This window comes from Phascolarctos cinereus, unplaced genomic scaffold, assembly GCF_003287225.1.
Source record: "Phascolarctos cinereus isolate Bilbo 61053 unplaced genomic scaffold, phaCin_HiC Scaffold_2;HRSCAF=192, whole genome shotgun sequence".
Lineage (NCBI taxonomy): Eukaryota > Metazoa > Chordata > Mammalia > Diprotodontia > Phascolarctidae > Phascolarctos > Phascolarctos cinereus.
In genome coordinates, this window is record NW_027555625.1 from 98,525,702 (window position 1) to 98,543,941 (window position 18,240).

Here is an 18,240-nt window from a genome sequence, read left to right on the forward strand (position 1 = left end):
GGAATCATTTGATATGCTGCAAATTCTAGGTGCATTCTTATGTTGACATATTAACAAAAATGTACAGCTTTTAAAAGAAAACAATAGAAAATTCCTTCATCTAATGTAGATTGAGTTTAGTTGTTTTAATATAAAATCTGGCCTCAGACACTTACTAGATGTGTGACCATAGGCAAATCACTTAATCTTGTTTGCCTCAATTCTTCATCAGTAAAATGAATCAGAGAAGGAATTGGCAAACACGCCAGTATCTTTCACAAGAAAACTCCAAATCTGTCAAGGCAGAGGGGACAGAGTGGATCATGAAATTCCGTACATAACTGAAAAATTACTGAACCACAGCAAGAACTATATTGTTATCATCTCTGTGGTAGCAAATTAGTTCTGTGTAGGTCTTTTTACTGTAGGTAAAGGTTAAGTCTATTTTTTTTCTTCTTTTGTTAATAATCCTGCTCCAATACCTACCTCCCTTTTATTCACACTGATTGTCTTCTAATAAAAAATTGTAAAACTGACATCAGAGTGTAGAGTCAAGATTATTGAGGAAGTAGAGGAAAATGATGCCAAAGAACAGCACATATCTTTGGAGAATTCTTTCTATTTCTAAACTGTCCTGTATAATTATGCCATACTAACATTTTTGTCATTTATGTAAACTTCGCAAGAGAAATTTTGATATCCAAATGTCAACTATTATTTCTCAGGATATTTGTCGATTCAACAAATGGCAAAACATAGTTTTTTTTTAGTGCATCTAAAAGGAGTTATAGTCAGAGCATGGCCTATCTTTTGACATTCTACCTAAAATATAATATCCTATTTTTAGAGCATGCCTTCTCAATACGTTGCCAACAGAAATTAATTGGGTGGATTTCAATAATGCCACATTTTGCCTTAGCAACTAACTTTTAGAAAGACAAAGCTTGAAATTAAGAGTTGTTCATTCAACAACTGCATTGTCTTACTGGAAACTAGAGTGTTAAAAGTCTTCTTTTTCATTAGGCAACTCCAATGTTAGAATTTATTTTTTCCCTCACCTGCAAGGATTAAGTTGCATCCTTTACTGAGCACGTAAATGTGACTAATTTTAGTCAATGTTCTCTCTGTCTACATGTTACCTTTCTCTCCTGCATTATTTAGTTGTTTGTTTAACCATGATTAACTATATAATAGTGAGAAAACTTGTCTAAAATATTAAACTATAACAAAAAATCCTAAAATATTCAGAATGGACTGGGTAGCGAGAATAGGTGAAAGGTTACTAGGTACCTTTAAATAGTGGGATAGAATCAATAATCTCCACTATGAATGATGTACTCCTCCATGAGATTCATTCATTAAAAGGCAGTGTATATCCTGCTAAAAATAATGACTTGTTCTTTGGTAAAAGTGGAAAAAAATTAATTATTAAATCTGTCTGCACACATAAAGGCTTCTATCCAAACACTAAATATTTCAAGTTTTTTCTTGACCTTTGTTACCCCTTGCACATATGCTTCCTTTTTCGTACAAAATGCTACAGAGAATGAAAGTGTTGTCAATTAGGCAAAAAGGGTGTTTGTATCAACCTTTTCATGTGTGGAATTTAATGACATTTTAAGGTTAAAGTAAAAGTCAAACATTGATTTGCAGTGCCTCCCCTTAATGCAACTAATGAATACAGATTGAGATAAAAACCTTTTAATCCTGTTTAAACCTTCTGTTATCAAAAGACCTTAAAACACACAGACAGATACACACAGACACACGCACACACACACTCAAACTTTTTTTAAAATTTTTGTGATGATGATTTATGATGGAAGGAAAAATTCTAGATGACCTGGGGGAATTTCTATTCAGAAAATCTTTCAAAAATATGTATGTGTATACACACACACACACACACACTCTCTCTCTCTCTCTCCACATACTCACACACATATGCATGTATATATATATATATATATATATATATATATATATGCATATATCAATGTGTATATAGAAATATATGTGTGTATTTCTGTGTGTCTCTGCGTCTCTATCCTTGTCCCAAGGTCCATTGTTATGGGACTTTCTCCTTATTGGTGCAGATGAAGATCCTGCCATATTGGGTGAGGGGGCAGTTAGAGAGTGAAAGCTTCAGTTCTCAGCCAGTCTCTCCTTGGGGACTCTTCAAGTGGTATTCACCCTTCAGAACTCTCTAAGCAAGAGTGTTCTTTGAAGGTAGCATGGAGTTGGTTTCCAGCTTGAGAGAGAGATGGAAGAAGGTGACCCTACTTCAGGCTCCTGAACGGAAAAGCTATGGGAGGAGTAAACAGTATTCATCTGATCCCTATTCCCAACTTGCTACTCTAGAGATTTAGGGAGATTTCCCTTGGGTGAGATCTAGGACACTTTCTCTTCTTGAACTGAGTTATCCCACTCCCAAAGGAAGATCTTCACCCTATGATCTGGTATATATTTGCCTATATGTATACCTTTTCTGATTTTCTATGATTTGGATGAATGTGTTCATTTGCTATGCTCTTTGTGTGTTCGTTGTGAACTAGTATTAGAGCATGGGGTATATAGAGCATGGGGTCCCCCTTTCCTACAGAATGACAAAATAATCAAAAGTTCGATGGAAACCAATAATAACTACTAGATGAACAATCTTTAAGGGAGTGGGCATATACACTTCTAGCCCAGTATTTCCTCTCTCTGAGGAAAACAGTGCAGTGGCTGCTTGTCACAACCTCCTACTTCCCCTCCTGAAAGGAATTAAAGTCTCCCTTAGAGAAGGATGGAGGAAGAAGAGGCTAAAGATATCTATTTTGCCTCTCTTCAAACATTCCTCTCCTTGTAACATGTGAGCCCTTGACTACACCTATGGGGTCCTTCATTACACACACGTACACTCAACACACACACACACACACGTGTGTCTGTAACTGTATACACACATTTTTGACACACACATATAAACATTTAGATGTGTACATATCTCCATATGCATATAGATGTGCACATACATGTTTATCTATATATGTATAAATATAGATATATACATGTATATAGCTTTATTTTTTGTCATAGAATAGTAGATAAATAGGTATTTTGTGGATGTTGTCAATATATTTCAAGATGCTACATTTCTGAGATCTTGAAAAAAATTCATGTTGTCTATGAAGTATAAGAAAGGATAATTATTATTACACATAGTATTTATATCATATAATATCTAAAGAGTTAATGAAAAAAATGAGGGGAAATGTGTATATACAGACAAATAGGGAACTGAGAACTCATACAAAAAGAAAATTAATAAGGAATAAGTTAGTGAAATATCACAGCTTAATATTTCACAGTACTCTCTATGCAAAGGGTAACCAGTAAGGCTCTTTGAACAAAATTTAGGCCATAAAAAGCCTGGCTCCATAACATTCCATTAGAAATCTAAAAATACTTTCCCAGGTAAGTTATATTGCCTCATATTTCTTAGATCTATATGATAGTATCTTTCTCCAGAAAAAAAAATGTATCTGTTCTGATTTTTCAACCAATCAACATCCAAATTCTTAGCTAATGCCTATAGAGGGAAACAGATTAATATGAGCTCTTTTCATGAATAATATAACTACTTATTTTGTTTTTGTTTTGTTTTTAATAAGAATATTGGCTCATGGAGATGTACACAATAAAAAAAGAGATTTATCACAGTGTTCCAAGGTTTATATTTGACTGACATTAACATTTCTAGTATCTATTATGAATAATTTCAGTGTCCTTTGGTAGAACTGACCCATTCCATAAACATTTAAGTACCTACTGTGTTCATACTCCAACCATAATTTTTCGTTAAATCAAATAATATCAAAAAGATATTGAGGAGAATTGATTAAATACTTGGAATAACTAGCTAATGTGTTTGAAATTTTATGATATTTATCATAAGCCCATCTTAATAATAGAATATAGCAATCTATTTGAGCAAAACAAAGAGTAGGTTGACAATTAGAAGTTTTACCTTCTAAAATCAAGAACAAAACAGATATTCTTCTTGATCCACCAGCTAAGCTCTTTGCCCTTGTTTATTTCACTTAGAGTATTCTTTATTGTGCAATGTCACTTGTGGCCAATAGGCCTCCTCCCCCACACAAACAGAAGTTCTTATTACTTTCTGTAGTCTCAGCAATTCCTACTAAGAAAGGGTTTCTCCAAGGATTTAAGGAAATCCTAAATGCTCAAGCAAAAAGAAAAAACAAAACTATTAAAGGCTTATTCTGATAGCATATCCAAAAGAATGTCTGGACCAAATTGTCCTAGAATGGAATACCTTGGATTTGCAGATGGCAATTTGTCTCAGTGCCATCTTCCAGAGCAGTCCAGAACATGACATTCCCCATGTTATTACAAAAAGTCTTTTAAGTACTTAAGACAAGGGAAAACTCAGTCTTTCTCATGAGATTAACCCAGGGAGCAATACATTTAAAATAAATATTAGTTTATAATTTAGTTACTAATTGAATGCTGCTATCAGCACCTCTGTTGACAACATTTTAAAGCAATGGATCCTTTGGCTCTAATACAAAGTGAAATGAAGTTATTCTTCCAGGGTATTATGTTCTCAATATTTGCTGGAGCTTTGCATTATCAGTACAATTTCTCAGCCTAATTTGCCCTCTTAGTTTTAGCCATACATTCACTGCTTTCTAATTATCAGCACTTCCTGACCTGCCTTTTCTTCTCAACAGGTTCTTGTGAATTCTGTTTATCTATGAATATTTATTTCACCTGTGTGTTTGTGACATTTCCTCTAATCTACACCAAGGTGATGGTTGATATAAACCATTCCAGCCTCCTAGCATGCATCTTTAAGTACCAACTACAGTGACTGCCCAATAAAGGATGGCTCATGATCTGCTGAGAGAGAGAGAGAGAGAGAGAGAGAGAGAGAGAGAGAGAGAGAGAGAGAGAGAGAGAGAGAGAGAGAGAGAGAGAGAGAGAAACCTATATTGTCTCCATTTCTTTTCAATAGCCAATAGCTTCCTACCCTGAGGCCAACTTAGGAAGAAGTAGGCAGTTCCTTGGTTTATGTGATTCTAAGGATCTGCTCAAAAAAAAATTCTCAGATGAAATCTTATTAAAGTAATTTCTTTGTCTTAAGATGATGCTCTTTACAAATGCAAACACAGTCATTTACAACTTCCTGTGAATGAATCCAATCAGATCCTTTATTTCCCCAGTAGGTGGTTGAAATTAACTGAGTTGAAGAAATAAGAATTTAGATTCAGCAGAGGAAGAAAAGAAAGTGTAACTTGGAGATATGAAGATTTTCCAGATAGAGTATTCTAGATACCTAGACTGCAGCATGAACACACTGGGTAAAGAGCAGTATGGATACCTGGAGAAAGGAAGAACACAGAAAGGGAGGTGGGAGGGTGCTTACAAACAACAAACTTCAACTATATATTTTTAATGTAAATCATCCCATCAGGACCTTGGGGCTCCACTCCCACAAATCTTAAACCTGAGGATAAACAAAAAGCTGAAAGCCAGGAGTTAAAAAAGTGGAACTGGCTGAAGAAATTTGTCTAAAGGTGCTTGATTAGGTGGCACCTGCATTTTTGATTTCCCTAGCTTCTAAAACAGGGAATGGAGCTCCAGGCTATTTATACCTCAGAGAAGGAAATCACCTCCCCCCTACTTTTTACTGGTGGGAAGAGCTATGGTCTAGGCAAGAAAACTAAAACCTGATCCTAACTTCTGGCTGAGTTAAACCTTAGCCAAAGAGAGAAAACACCTATGGGTCACCCTGATTTTGTGTTACCCAAAGTAACCAAATATTTACCCTACATGAGGTTTTAGCTTGGAGTAGTGATGAGGATAGGATCTGGACCCCCCAAAAGGAAAAAAAAATTGCCAAATCTTTGGTGTTCACTAAAATTCCATCAACTGGCCTTCCATTGTGGCTATGCCCAATCTCCCAATTCTGTTACCCTTAACCTAGCCTAGCCTTGTCTTACTTCCCTATGGTTCCCAGCCACTTCCCCCTCTTAATCCTAGCTAGGCTCCAGTCTCCCTTGGCCACTTGCTCAAGGTCCCTTGCATTCTATTATACCTCACAGTAGCTGCAGACTACTTGGCCACTCCTAGATCTCTCCCACAGTCTTTTTGTATATAAGGTCCATCTTGTCTCCATTAAGGTCCTCAGATTCTTATAATCTAGCCCATAGCTCTTCAGAGTCTGGCCAATATGATGGATGTTCTAATAAACCTTATATTTGGCTGAAAGAAGGTTTGGGTCAAATTCTTTTGGGCAGGACCTTTGTGTTATGATTTTGGGGTCACAGAGGCCCTAAATCTCTAGACCTCATCAGTAGGACGGCACTACAAGTGGTTGCCTTCCTTCTGGCTTCCTCCTGAAGGTAGTTTGGAGGAACTAAGATTTTGGCTTTTTCAGTGCTCTTTTGGAAAAGGGCTGACTGTCTGGATTTGAAAGAAATTTGATAGAAAGATTTTTTCCCCTATTTGACCACTTCATAGCTATTCAGAAGCTAACCTTTTCTGATTCCCTCTGTCTCTTGTTTGGTTAAGAATATGTGCTCCGTTTCTCTTCCTTTTTTTTTTTTTACAATGTGATCTTTTATATTAAGGTCCCCTAAAAATTTACAATATATTATGGAGTATTGTTGTTCATTCTTCATTCTTGAAGGTCAATGATATCACATGAGTGATGTGTTGACTTGCAGGTGAATTGGATTTGAATGAGGCAGAGCAGCTCAAACTCATCAACCTAGCTCTTTTCTTCAGGGTCTTCAGAATCCAGTGGCAAGACAAAGGTCAAAATGACTAATGATGTTCCTGGAATATTGAATAAAATGCTGGTTTAATCCTAATTTCTGCCAGACTGATTTCTAGTTTTTCCAGCTGTTTTTTTTTTCATCAGAGTTTTTCCCTAGGTGACTCATGTTTTCCACTTTATTGAACTCTGGATTATTAAGTTCTATTGCTTTTGAATTGCCCTTGTCTAGTCATTTCCATTTATCTATTTCTTTACATATCTCTATTCTTTAACCAATACCAAATGCTTTGTAATATAGTTTGGGGTCTGGAAGTTCTATTTCCCTTTCATCCTTAATTCTCATAATTTTCCTTGGCATTCTAGATCTTTCATTTTTCCAAATCAATTTTGTTATTTTATCAAAGTCTATAAATTATCTCCTTGGTAATTTGATTGATATAGTCTTAAAAGTGTCAGTTAATTTTGGTAGCATTGTCACTTTTATTATATTGATATGTCCTAGCCATGAGCATTGAATATTCATTCCTCCAGCTATTTGAGTTCTTTATTTCTTTATGGAACACTTTATCATTGAATCTTGTGAGATTTGTGTGCTTTGAGGGTTGGATTCCTAGCTATTTTGTGCATTTTATGGATATTTGAAATGGGATTTTCTTTTCTCTTATTGTTTATTGTGTTTTGTTAACATACAGAAATGCTATTGATATTGAGGATTTATTTTATAGCTTACATATTTGCTGAACTCATTTCCTGGGGTTTTCCGAGTAAACCATCATAGCATCAGCAAACAAGAGTAGTTTTATCTCCTCTTATCTCTATTCTTTTAATTCCTTTCTCTTATCTTATTGCTATTCCTAGCATTTCCAGAATTATATGACATAATAATAGGGAGAATAGGCATCCTTGCTTCACTCCCATAATTACTGGAAAAGGCATATATATATATATAGATAGATAGATAGATAGATAGATAGATAGATAGATAGATATAGATATAGATATAGATATAGATATAGATATAGATATATATATATATATATCCCCATTGCCTATGACACTTGTATATTACAGTATTTTAAAAGGTCTCTTTATGCCTATACTTTGTAGAGTGTTTATTTTTTTAAGCCTAAAAGAGTGTTGTAGTTTGTCAGAATTTTTTTTTCTGTATCTATTGAGATGGTTACATGATTTTGTGTATTTGGGGCTTTAATGTGATTATATTGTTTTCCTAATAATGAACTATCCTTGTATCCCTGGTGTAAATGACTTTTTTTGGATAAATCACTGCAGTCTGCATGATATAATTTGTTTAAAATCATTGAATCAATTCATTAATATTATTGGCTCATTAATATTATTGGCTTATAGTTTTCTTTCTGTGTTTTATCTTTCCTTTGTTTAGGTATTAATACTATATCTGTCTCATAAAAAGGATTCTGGTAGGGTGCTTTCTTATTTTTTAAGAATAATTTGTGAAGTATGGGTACTAACTGGTCTTAAAAAGTTTGAAAGACTTCTCTTCTGAATCCATCAGGTCTAGGAGCTTTTTTTTCCCCCCTTTTATAGTTCCTTTGAAGATAGATCTATTTTCCTTGCTGAGATCAGATTATTTAACATCATTATCTGAATTTCTAATTGGGTATTTTATATTTTCAAAAGTATTACCATATGTCTTTTGTATTCTCAGTTTTGTTAGCATATAACTTCATAATGTGGTCTGTTTTTTTTATTTCTTCTGGTTTTGCTGTGATTTTGCTCTTTTGCTACTTTATTGAGTTGATATTCTGCTGTCTTTATCCTCAGATTAATTGAATGTATCAATTTTATTAGTCTTTTCAAAGAACCACCTTTTAGTTTTATTTGTCATTTTTATGGGTCTTTTTGTTTCCAATTTATCTATTTCCCCTCTAATTGTACATATCTCCTTTTTTGTGCTAATTTCAGGATTATTTGTTAATTTTCTTTTTTTTTGGTGGGGGGGGATTGGTGTTAAGTGACTTGCCCAGGATCACACAACTAGTAAGTGTGTAAAGCCCCAGATTTGAACTCAGGTCCTCCCGACTCCAAGGTTGGAGCTCTGTTTACTATGCCATTTAGTTGTCCCTAATTTTCTAATTTTTAAAGTGCACTTTTAGTTCACTCATCTTCTCTTTTTCTGTTTTGTTAATGTATGATGTAAGAACATGGTTTTTCTTCTAAGGACTATTTTAGCTGCATCTCAGAAATTCTGGCATTTTGTTTCATCATTATTTTCTTTTACATAGTTATTATTTCTATGATTTTTTCTTTGACCCAATCATTACTTAATATTTGATTGTTAAGTCTCCATTTTGGCCTCTATCCTTTTTTTTCTTGTGGTTCCTGAAACAATTTGCATTCTTACTGCCTTATTGTATATAAAGGATGTCATGACTATTTCTACCTTTTTGCATATATTTACAATGTCTGTATGTCCTAGTACATGGTCAATTTTTGTAAAAGTTCCATGTGACACATATATGTGTGTGTGTGTGTGTGTGTGTGTGTGTGTGTGAGATATGTATATGTGTATATAAGCACATATACATACATATTCTTTTGCTGGTCCATTTACAGGTTGCTATAAGTCTTTTAACTCTTTCTCCAGAAATTTATTCAGTTGAATACTTTCCCTTTTGTTTATCTTTCTTTTAGATTTATCCGAAACTGAGAGTGGTATTTTGAAGTCTCCTGTCACTATCTTGTTATTTTCAATGTCTTTTTGAAGCTCAGATAATGTTTCCTTTGTGAATTTGGATGCGTAGGCTTTTTGGAACATGTACATTTATTATAGATACTGGTTTCTTCCTTTGAGCATAATATAGTTTCCTTATTTGTCCCTTTCTGTTGAATGTTTTTGATTTTTCTGATATCACAATAGCAACACTTGATGCATAGTCATTTTTTTCCATCCCTTCTTTTATTTTGTGTATATCTGTTTTTAAATATGTTTCTAGTAAGCAACAGATTGTAGGGTTTTCTTATCTTATCCAATCTGTCACTTTTTAATTTTATTGGATTATTTAATCCATTCATGATTAAAGTTGGAAGAATTTGGCTTACATTTTCTACCATCTGTCACCAAAGTTTGTTTGCTTCTTTGTTTTTGTTGTTATAATTTTTATTTCTTTTCTGCTGTAAACACAGTATTATGACCTCCCATTATATTATTTTGTTCTTTTAAGGTGATCTTGTTCCCACTGGCTCTCTTCTGTACCCCCATGATTCCCTCTCTTCATTTGCTACCCTTTTTCGCTTTAGAATTTTGTTTATTTTTTCCCTCTCTCCTGCTTTTATCTGGTTATACTTCTCCTTTTTCCTTTCAGCAAGCCACATAGATTCCCCTTTCTTCTCATCTCTCTTTTAGCTAGTCTTATTCATAACTTTTTTAAACTTCATTTTTGCATTCCTTTCAAAAAATATTTTTTCTTATTCTTTTCAGTATCAATTTTCTCTGTTTACACTCTCATCCTTAGATTTGTGACCACAATAATCATTTATTTTCTCATTTTTCTCTGTATTCTTTATTCAGTTGAGCTTTCATTCGAGGCTCTGCCTCCTAGACATTTTCTGCCACTGCCTTATAGAGCTTACATACCCCATGGATTGCGCTTTTTTTGTTGTGCCTCACTCTGAGAACAATGCTAATTATTGTAGGTATCAGAGAGGACTCTGCCTAATGGCAGGGTCTCTCCTATCCCCCTCTTCCACTGATCTATACATTCACTTACTGATCTTTTTTTCTACATTTGTCTGGAAATTTCCTCCTTGGGTCCATTATTTCCCACTCCTCCAGGTGCCAGTTAACTCCATGGGTTCTACCTCTGCCCTTCCCAGGACAAGTAGACTTTTTAGGCACAAATCCCTCTGGTCTCATGCACTGTAAGGTCTTTATCTTTCTCTCTACCCTTAGAAGCATTCATCATCCCACCCCCCAAAGTAAGTCCTTTATACTTGATCCTCTTTTTAAATTTCTACCCTTCCTCTTCACTCTTTCCTATTTAGGCTCTTCTCTTTGAGACCACAGAGGTCACCTTTCCCTCATTTCTAGCCCTGATTTCAAACTGATCCATTACTCTCTCTACTCTGTGTTCTTGCTTCTTTCCCCTTACCCCTTCATGTACTTTTTCATGCTGTAATATTGTCCCACAAAAGAAGCATTCACCTTCATACCGGTTGTCAACTTCCCACCCTTCTCTCTCCCTGCACCATCATCTGCCTGTTAACCATCACCTTTACCAGATTTCCAGATTCATGCCTGCCTTCTTGTGTACTTAGAAAGAAATTTCTTACTATTGCTATTGTAATCTGGGTTTATTAACTCCTCTTGCAGTTCTGTCATTCAGAGTTTTCAAGAAGCCTCCCCCCCAAAAAAAAAATTCTCCAGTTCTGGTTTTCTCTCCAAAAAAAAAAATGTTTCAAATTCTTTATTATCATACATCCACCATTTGTCCCATATGTTTAAGCTCACATTGGTAGGATAGGCAACCCTAGACTGCATCCTGAGCTTCAATGCTCTTCAGAGCACATTATTGCATTCTATTCTCCTTTTCTAGTGGATGTAGAATAGTCTTGCATTATGAAAATATCTTTTCCTTTGTATTTGAAAGTATCTTTCTTGAAGGTTGGCAGAATTTGTTGTTTCTGAATTGACTGTTAAATTTAATCAGTTTAATCACCATGTCTTAGAGTTTCCAGTCTTGGGTTTTTTGTTTGTTTGTTTGGGGAGGAACCTGTGAATTCTTTCAATAGGGATTTTGTTTTCTATGTTCAGAAGTTTTGGGCAGTTCTCTACTATTAGCTGCTTCATTGTGGTGTTAAAGTGTGTGGTTTTTTTTCCTGTCTTGTTCTTCTGGGAGAATTGTGATCTCCTTTTTCCATTGGTGGATTCCATCCTGGGAACTACAATTTACAGAAGGGTCCGTGCTGGAGGACTTTTATCCTCCTACTACCTCTGATTTGCCACTATTGTCTCACTTACCCTCTCATCTTGGAACTTTCCTAATTCCTTGGTGTCTCAACAACCTGGAATATGCATTTACTTCTGCTATCTTCTTACCACAGAACATCCTTCAACCACACTACTCCTCTCTTCCCACTGGTCAGTTTCTCCTAAGGCCTCCATTTTGGGGAGTGGACCAGATCAGCTGACCTTTATTTCCCTCCTGGCTCTGCTTCCCATTTTGCAGATTCGGATATGATGCCACTATGTAGATACCCCTCCTGCCTCCCCTTTTAGCTCCCTTTTATGTGTTGTCCTCCTCTATTATAATGTAAGCTCCTTGAGGGTGTGAACATATATATTTTTTCTCTTTTTCTTGTATTTCTTTCACCTGAAATTAGTGCAGTGCCTGGCACATAGCTAACACTTAAGAAATGCTTAATGCCTTGCCTCATGTTTGTAACCTGCAACATACCCTTCTGTTCAAAAGAGGAAAAAATAAAGACAACTCAACATAATGAACTGGTTTCTTGACTTCTTAGGAGAATCATGACTTTTTTAAAGAATTGCTGAGTCCCTAATATTGGAAAATGCATCTATGACTTTAAGATGAGTTAATTTATAATACCAACCTTTCAGGACCTTTACAGTTTGGTAACAAATGAACTTTCCAGGGCTATTTCCATACTATTCTTCTTAAGACACTGGATTTTGTTCAAACTGGACCCTTCTCTTTCTCCTTTTATTCCTGGCTGGAATCTTGGGATTCTTCCCCTAGGACACTGGCCTGATTAGGTGAGGTTTTTTTTTCATCTTCAGTGGAGTTGGGCTACCATGCCCTTTCTTACCTTCTCATTATTATGTTACCACATGTGCATTCCATACCTGCCCCCCTCATTGTTAGAACATAAATTCCCTGAGGGCAGGGGATGTCTAAATTACTCAATTGTATTTGTGTCTCAACATTTAATCAGAGCACAAAGCTCTTAAAATATGTTTCTTCTCTCTATCCTCTGTATTCTGAAGAGCTTGTCCCTCATGACAGGAATATACCTTTCTATATATCTTTTCCTTTTGAAAAATGTCTTATTTTTTCAAGGCCTTCCTAAGGTTAGTTGCAATATGCTCAATAAAGCCTTCCCTAACCTGTCCCCTTCCTGTGCTGTGCATATCCTCCATTCTTTCAGCTGAAAGTGATCTCAAACTCTTCCTGATGTCCTAAAATATTTCATCTCGACTTCCTTTTTGCACTCAGAATCCATATTGCATCACATACCTTTTTGTTTACATGCCATAGTACTCCATTAGGGTATTAGCTCCCTGAAAGCAGGGAGTATATCATCTTTATCATTTGCCCAGCATGATTCTTTGTACATAGTAAGTGATTAATAAATGTTTATTGAATTGAATACTACATTTGTTTTTATCCAGTAATAGCCCCAAGATGAAGTGCTTCATTTTTCTTTCATACTTGGAATATTCTATGTGACACTGGGTATATTTAAATCTCATTTTATAAACAATTTTTAATAATTTAGTTTGCAGATGTCTGATGCTTTAGCTGTGTTTGTTCTCTCATATTTCTAAGTCAATTTTGCTTCCAGTTTAAATAACTTTTTGCTTCAAAATTATTTGGTTTTATTTCACTGAATATTAATGCTTTTATTTTCACATCATTAATCTTTTATTCTGATATACAGCCATATTCCTTGAAAGCATGAAAGAGTTCTTGAATTCTGTGTTGGCATTTTGGAAAGGCATAAAGGAAATTCAGCTGTGTAGGACAGGAGTTGTGTTTTTATGACTTCTTATCCTCCCCCAAAGTAAGTAGCTCCCTAACTATAGATATTCTCACCTCCCCTCAACCAAGCAACTACTACCACTCTATCAGAGACTATATTACTGTTTACATGAGTCAATTGTGGTAGAATAGATAAATTTGGAGCATTTAGAAAATTTGAGTTCATAAGTGAAGGGAAAAGAAGATACTGAGAAAAGACAAATTAGGGATATTGACCCTGAGAGTACACTCACAGAGAGGGTCAGTCAGCCTGCCAATGGCTAACAAAAATTGTTGGTAAGCCTAAAATTGGTCCAATCTAACAGGTTCAACTAGTTGTTGTTGTTTTTTAATTAAAATTCAACAGACACTCAAAAAAATCCAATTAAAAACTACATTAATAATTAATCAATAAAGGGCACACAGTCCAAGAATAAAAAGGATACAAAATACACCCCTCATTCTGCAGTCACCAGATCAAAAATTCAAGAAATTAAGTGATCTGAATGCCAGTAGAGCTTAGAAAAAGAGATTTGATTGGCAAACTGGTTGGATTACACAATTATTAAACATTTATTAAGTGCCTACAATGTGCCAAGGATTGTGATAAGCATGGGAGATAGAGGGAAAGGCAGGGAGATAATAAGCTAAAGGAAGTGACATCATGAAAATAACTATGTGTAAACAAGCTATATACAGAATAAACTGGAAATAATCAACAGAGGGAAAGCACTAGTATTAAAGACAGGTTAGGAAAAAGTTCTTGTAGAAACTAGGATTTAACTGGAACTTGAAGGAAGCTAAGGAATTTCCATAAACTCCTAGTGTTCTGTATGCAATTTTCTAAGTCAGAGAGTTAAGTGCTGACCTGAATTGGCAAAAAGTTTCTCTTAACAATAAAAACCACAGGTCTGGTTAAAAAACAAAAAAAACAAAAAAGACTTCTGACCACCTTTCCCTTATTCCACCCAAGGTACTCCACTGATACAGTTATCCCTTCCACATCACAGGAGTTAGGGCATGGTGCCCCCACAATTTGGAAAATCTACATAAAATTTTTGGGCCCTCTCTTCATACCAGAGAATAAGTCTGATTTTTAAAAACTTATCTTTTATGGGGTGTTTACAAAATCTTTTTGTAAAATTTGGATTGATGTTATAATAAAATACATATATTTTATGCATGTCTGAGTTTCAAAATTTTTTTCTGTGTCATCTGCTGACCTTCACACATCATCTGGGGCTTCTGCAAACTCCCCCAAATTCCCACTTCATTTCTTATGCTGACCCAAAATATATCAAAACTGTGATGGGGAAAGTTGTGATCTGGAAGGGATAATTATAGTTCAAACTACCAGATTTTTAGAGTGCCACAAAAGTTGAAATAGACCAAGGAGCCTGTTACAAATCCCACTATATCTCATCTTTGGTAACAAAATCTCCCCTTTTTTTTCACCTTGGTGAACTTTCAGGCTTAAAACAATTTCAAACTAACTATAAACCTTGGCTAGAGGTGTTTAATACCATCTAAAAATCATAAAACTATTAACAATTATTTAAAAAGAGTATACAGTTTTAATCCCTGTCATGGTGGCAGAGGGGATTGGCTATTGGAGAGGATAAGGCTGCTGGCACTGGAGCTTAGTAGTCCTGAGTTGAAGAGGTCTAAGTTTTGGTCTGCACTATCTGGCATCAAAACGTAAGCCTTTAAAGGTGAGGGGCCATGAGACTTGAGCAATACCACAGGAAATGAAGCATCTCAAAACTTCAAAGAACAGTAATGTAATTGGGGCCATGTGAAGCCAGACACTACACTTCTAGCCTGAGCAAGATAGGTAAATACAGTCTTAAAATAAATGAATACATTTAAAGTAAAAAAATATTGGCCAAAGGATATTAAAGGCAGTTCATATAAATCTGAGGAAAAAAAGTTGTGTTGGCCAGAAGCGGAATGAGGAGCACAAGCTCCACCAAATTAATACTGTGTCTAATATTGTCACTGGGCCATGCCATAGGTCTTGATCATCTGAAGTAAAACAGATGAGAGAGCATAGACCTCTTGCATGCAACCTATCCTAAGGCCCAAGTCGAAATCAGATCTTAATACAACCATCCATTCAGTGATCCTTTGGCTGACCAGCAGAAAAAAAAAAAAGACTTCCCTGTCCATCTTAGGACTTAAAATCTATGTCAAATATACCAAAGGTTGATCTCTTTCTTTCTTTCTCTGTCTCTGTTTCTCTCTCTCTCTCCCCCAAATAAACTCCAAGTAACCAAGATCATTTTACCTCACATATTAAAAAGCAAAACTGCTCCCACTAATTCCAACCCTCTGTCCCCAACAATCTTGCTGCGAAGAAGCTCTCTGAAAACCTGGGCAAGTCACAATCTCTCTTAACCTTGGTTTTCTCAGCTCTAAAATTGGAATAACAAAATCACCTTCCTCACAGGTTTATTGTGAGGATCAAATGAGATAGTATATATAAAGTGCTTTTGTAGGCCTTCAAGTGCTTTACGTGGGCTATTATTGGTATTTATTATTTTATTAGGCCTGGCTTGCCCTACACAGAAGATGAAACAAGAAAGCATCAGAGAAGTTATTTTGTTGTTGTTTCGTTATTTCAGTGTTATGTGACTCTCTATGACCCCATTTAGGGTTTTCTTGGCAAAGATACTGGAGTGGTTTGCCATTTTCTTCTCTAGCTCATTGTATAGATGAATAACTGAGGCAAACAAGTTGAAGTGACTTGCCCAGGGCCACAGAGCTAGTAATTGTCTGGGTTGGATTTGAACTTGGGTCTTTCTGACACTAGGCTCAGTGCTCTATTCACTATGCCACCTAGCTGCCCCAGAGACTCAAAAATAGTCTGTCCTGGTTAGGCAAGTCCTACAGCAGGACAGATTCAATAAACCCTGGACTGTAGATCCCTCTCCCTTCCTAGAATGCTGCTGATTCATTGATGATAGTCTCTCCGGAATAGGATGCCTGTTAAAAAGCAGTATGATGGAAAAGGTTTTCTTTTAAGAGTCCATTTCAGTGTTCCATGATATAGATGCTTGGGTATGGTGTTGAAGATAGAAAGCCCAGTAACTGTGGTGATCAAGAGCCCAATCTGAGAGCCACTTTGCATTAAAATACATATCCTGATGAGATAAGAGAGGGTCATTGGGGGAGGGGGGGAGGAAGAGTTCTATAAGGGCCTTGATAGTGGCTGCCATGATAATAACATTCCTTTATTGTTATATCATATCCTGAATAGTTATTATCCACAGTGAAGATAAACTTCTTATCCTCTGATGGTGGGAGAGCACCAATAAACTCAATATGACAATCAGAGGTGGGTTAAGAACCATGTGGGATAATGCCACGCTGGTCCTTCAAAGCTGATGTTCTTACTGGCATATAAGGCTCCTTGGTCAAAGGCGGCAGCATCATTTGTGGTTAAGAAGATTGACTGGTCCTACATAAACCACTGTACCCACATCCTGACTGATGACTGCATAGTCTCCAATTTCTGCTCTTCTTGTGAAGGAATCAACCTTGTTATTCAGTTTGAATGTGGACATATGATGTCTCTTATGGGTATTAACACACTCCACTAACAACTAGTTGCTGGGAAAAGCATTCACAAAAGTCTTTCATTGAGCATGAACACAAAGTAAGAGCATTGAATAGTCTAATTCTCTTCTCTCTAGGACCCAGAATTCTCCGTGAAGTCCATAGCCATCTCTGGGGAATCATCATAAATAAAATTATCTCCTCCATCTCTCAAGCTCTCTCATGGAGTGATACAGTTCTCAGCTTATCACATTGGGAAGGCTTACTGGTTCCCCATCCCTTAGGACATCCCCCAGTTCATAAGCTAGCAGCTACTTAAGTCACATTGTACATATATTTCTAGTAACATGCAGAATCAAAGCAAAATGACATTCTTCAAGATAAAAGTCTTCATACTCAGGGCCCCAGTGAACTAGAAGAGGTGATAAAATATTACATCTGGGACTAGAGGTCTCAGACTCTGGCAGTCTCTAAGCTTGACATAACTTGTTCATGAAAGACACCTGAGGGGCTAGGACAAGAACTATCTTGGACAGACCATTTCCATTTCACAGCAGAAGACCCTGAGTGCTGCCCATCTTGTCTCAGCAAATTTTTAATGGGTAATTCTAGACAAAGGGTCATAATGTGACCCTTTTTGATTCTTAGTTTAGATACTAACCAAGGCCAAATAATATGAAAGCAATTTTCCCCAAAAAAAGTATACTGAGTATTGACTTCAGGAAGTTTATGGATTCAGAAGACCAATGCCCATATGATTTATTCCTGCCTTTGTGCCTACCAAAGGCTCACTCAACTAGCCTTTATGAAAAGAGACTTCCAGGAGCTTCTACAAACTCCCAAGGGGAAGGACTGATGAACAGACAGACTACTTTAGTTTTTTAAAGGTCATAGCTTCATCTTGTCCCTACTCAAAAGAGGGATAATCATGAATAATTCAACAAATAGGAGCCATTACAATGCCAGATGTAGAATATGGGTTCTTTCAAACTCAAATATCCAATAAGCTTCTCAGTTTTCTTCTCAGTCTACAACTCATTATAGACTGTATTTTGAATCATCTGGGTTCTCTGCCATACAGAGTATCACCAAGACTTTTCTTTCTTTTTTTTAATTTTAATATGTGTTTTTAAAACTTTGGGTTACAAATTTTCCCCCTTCCTCCCTCCTCAC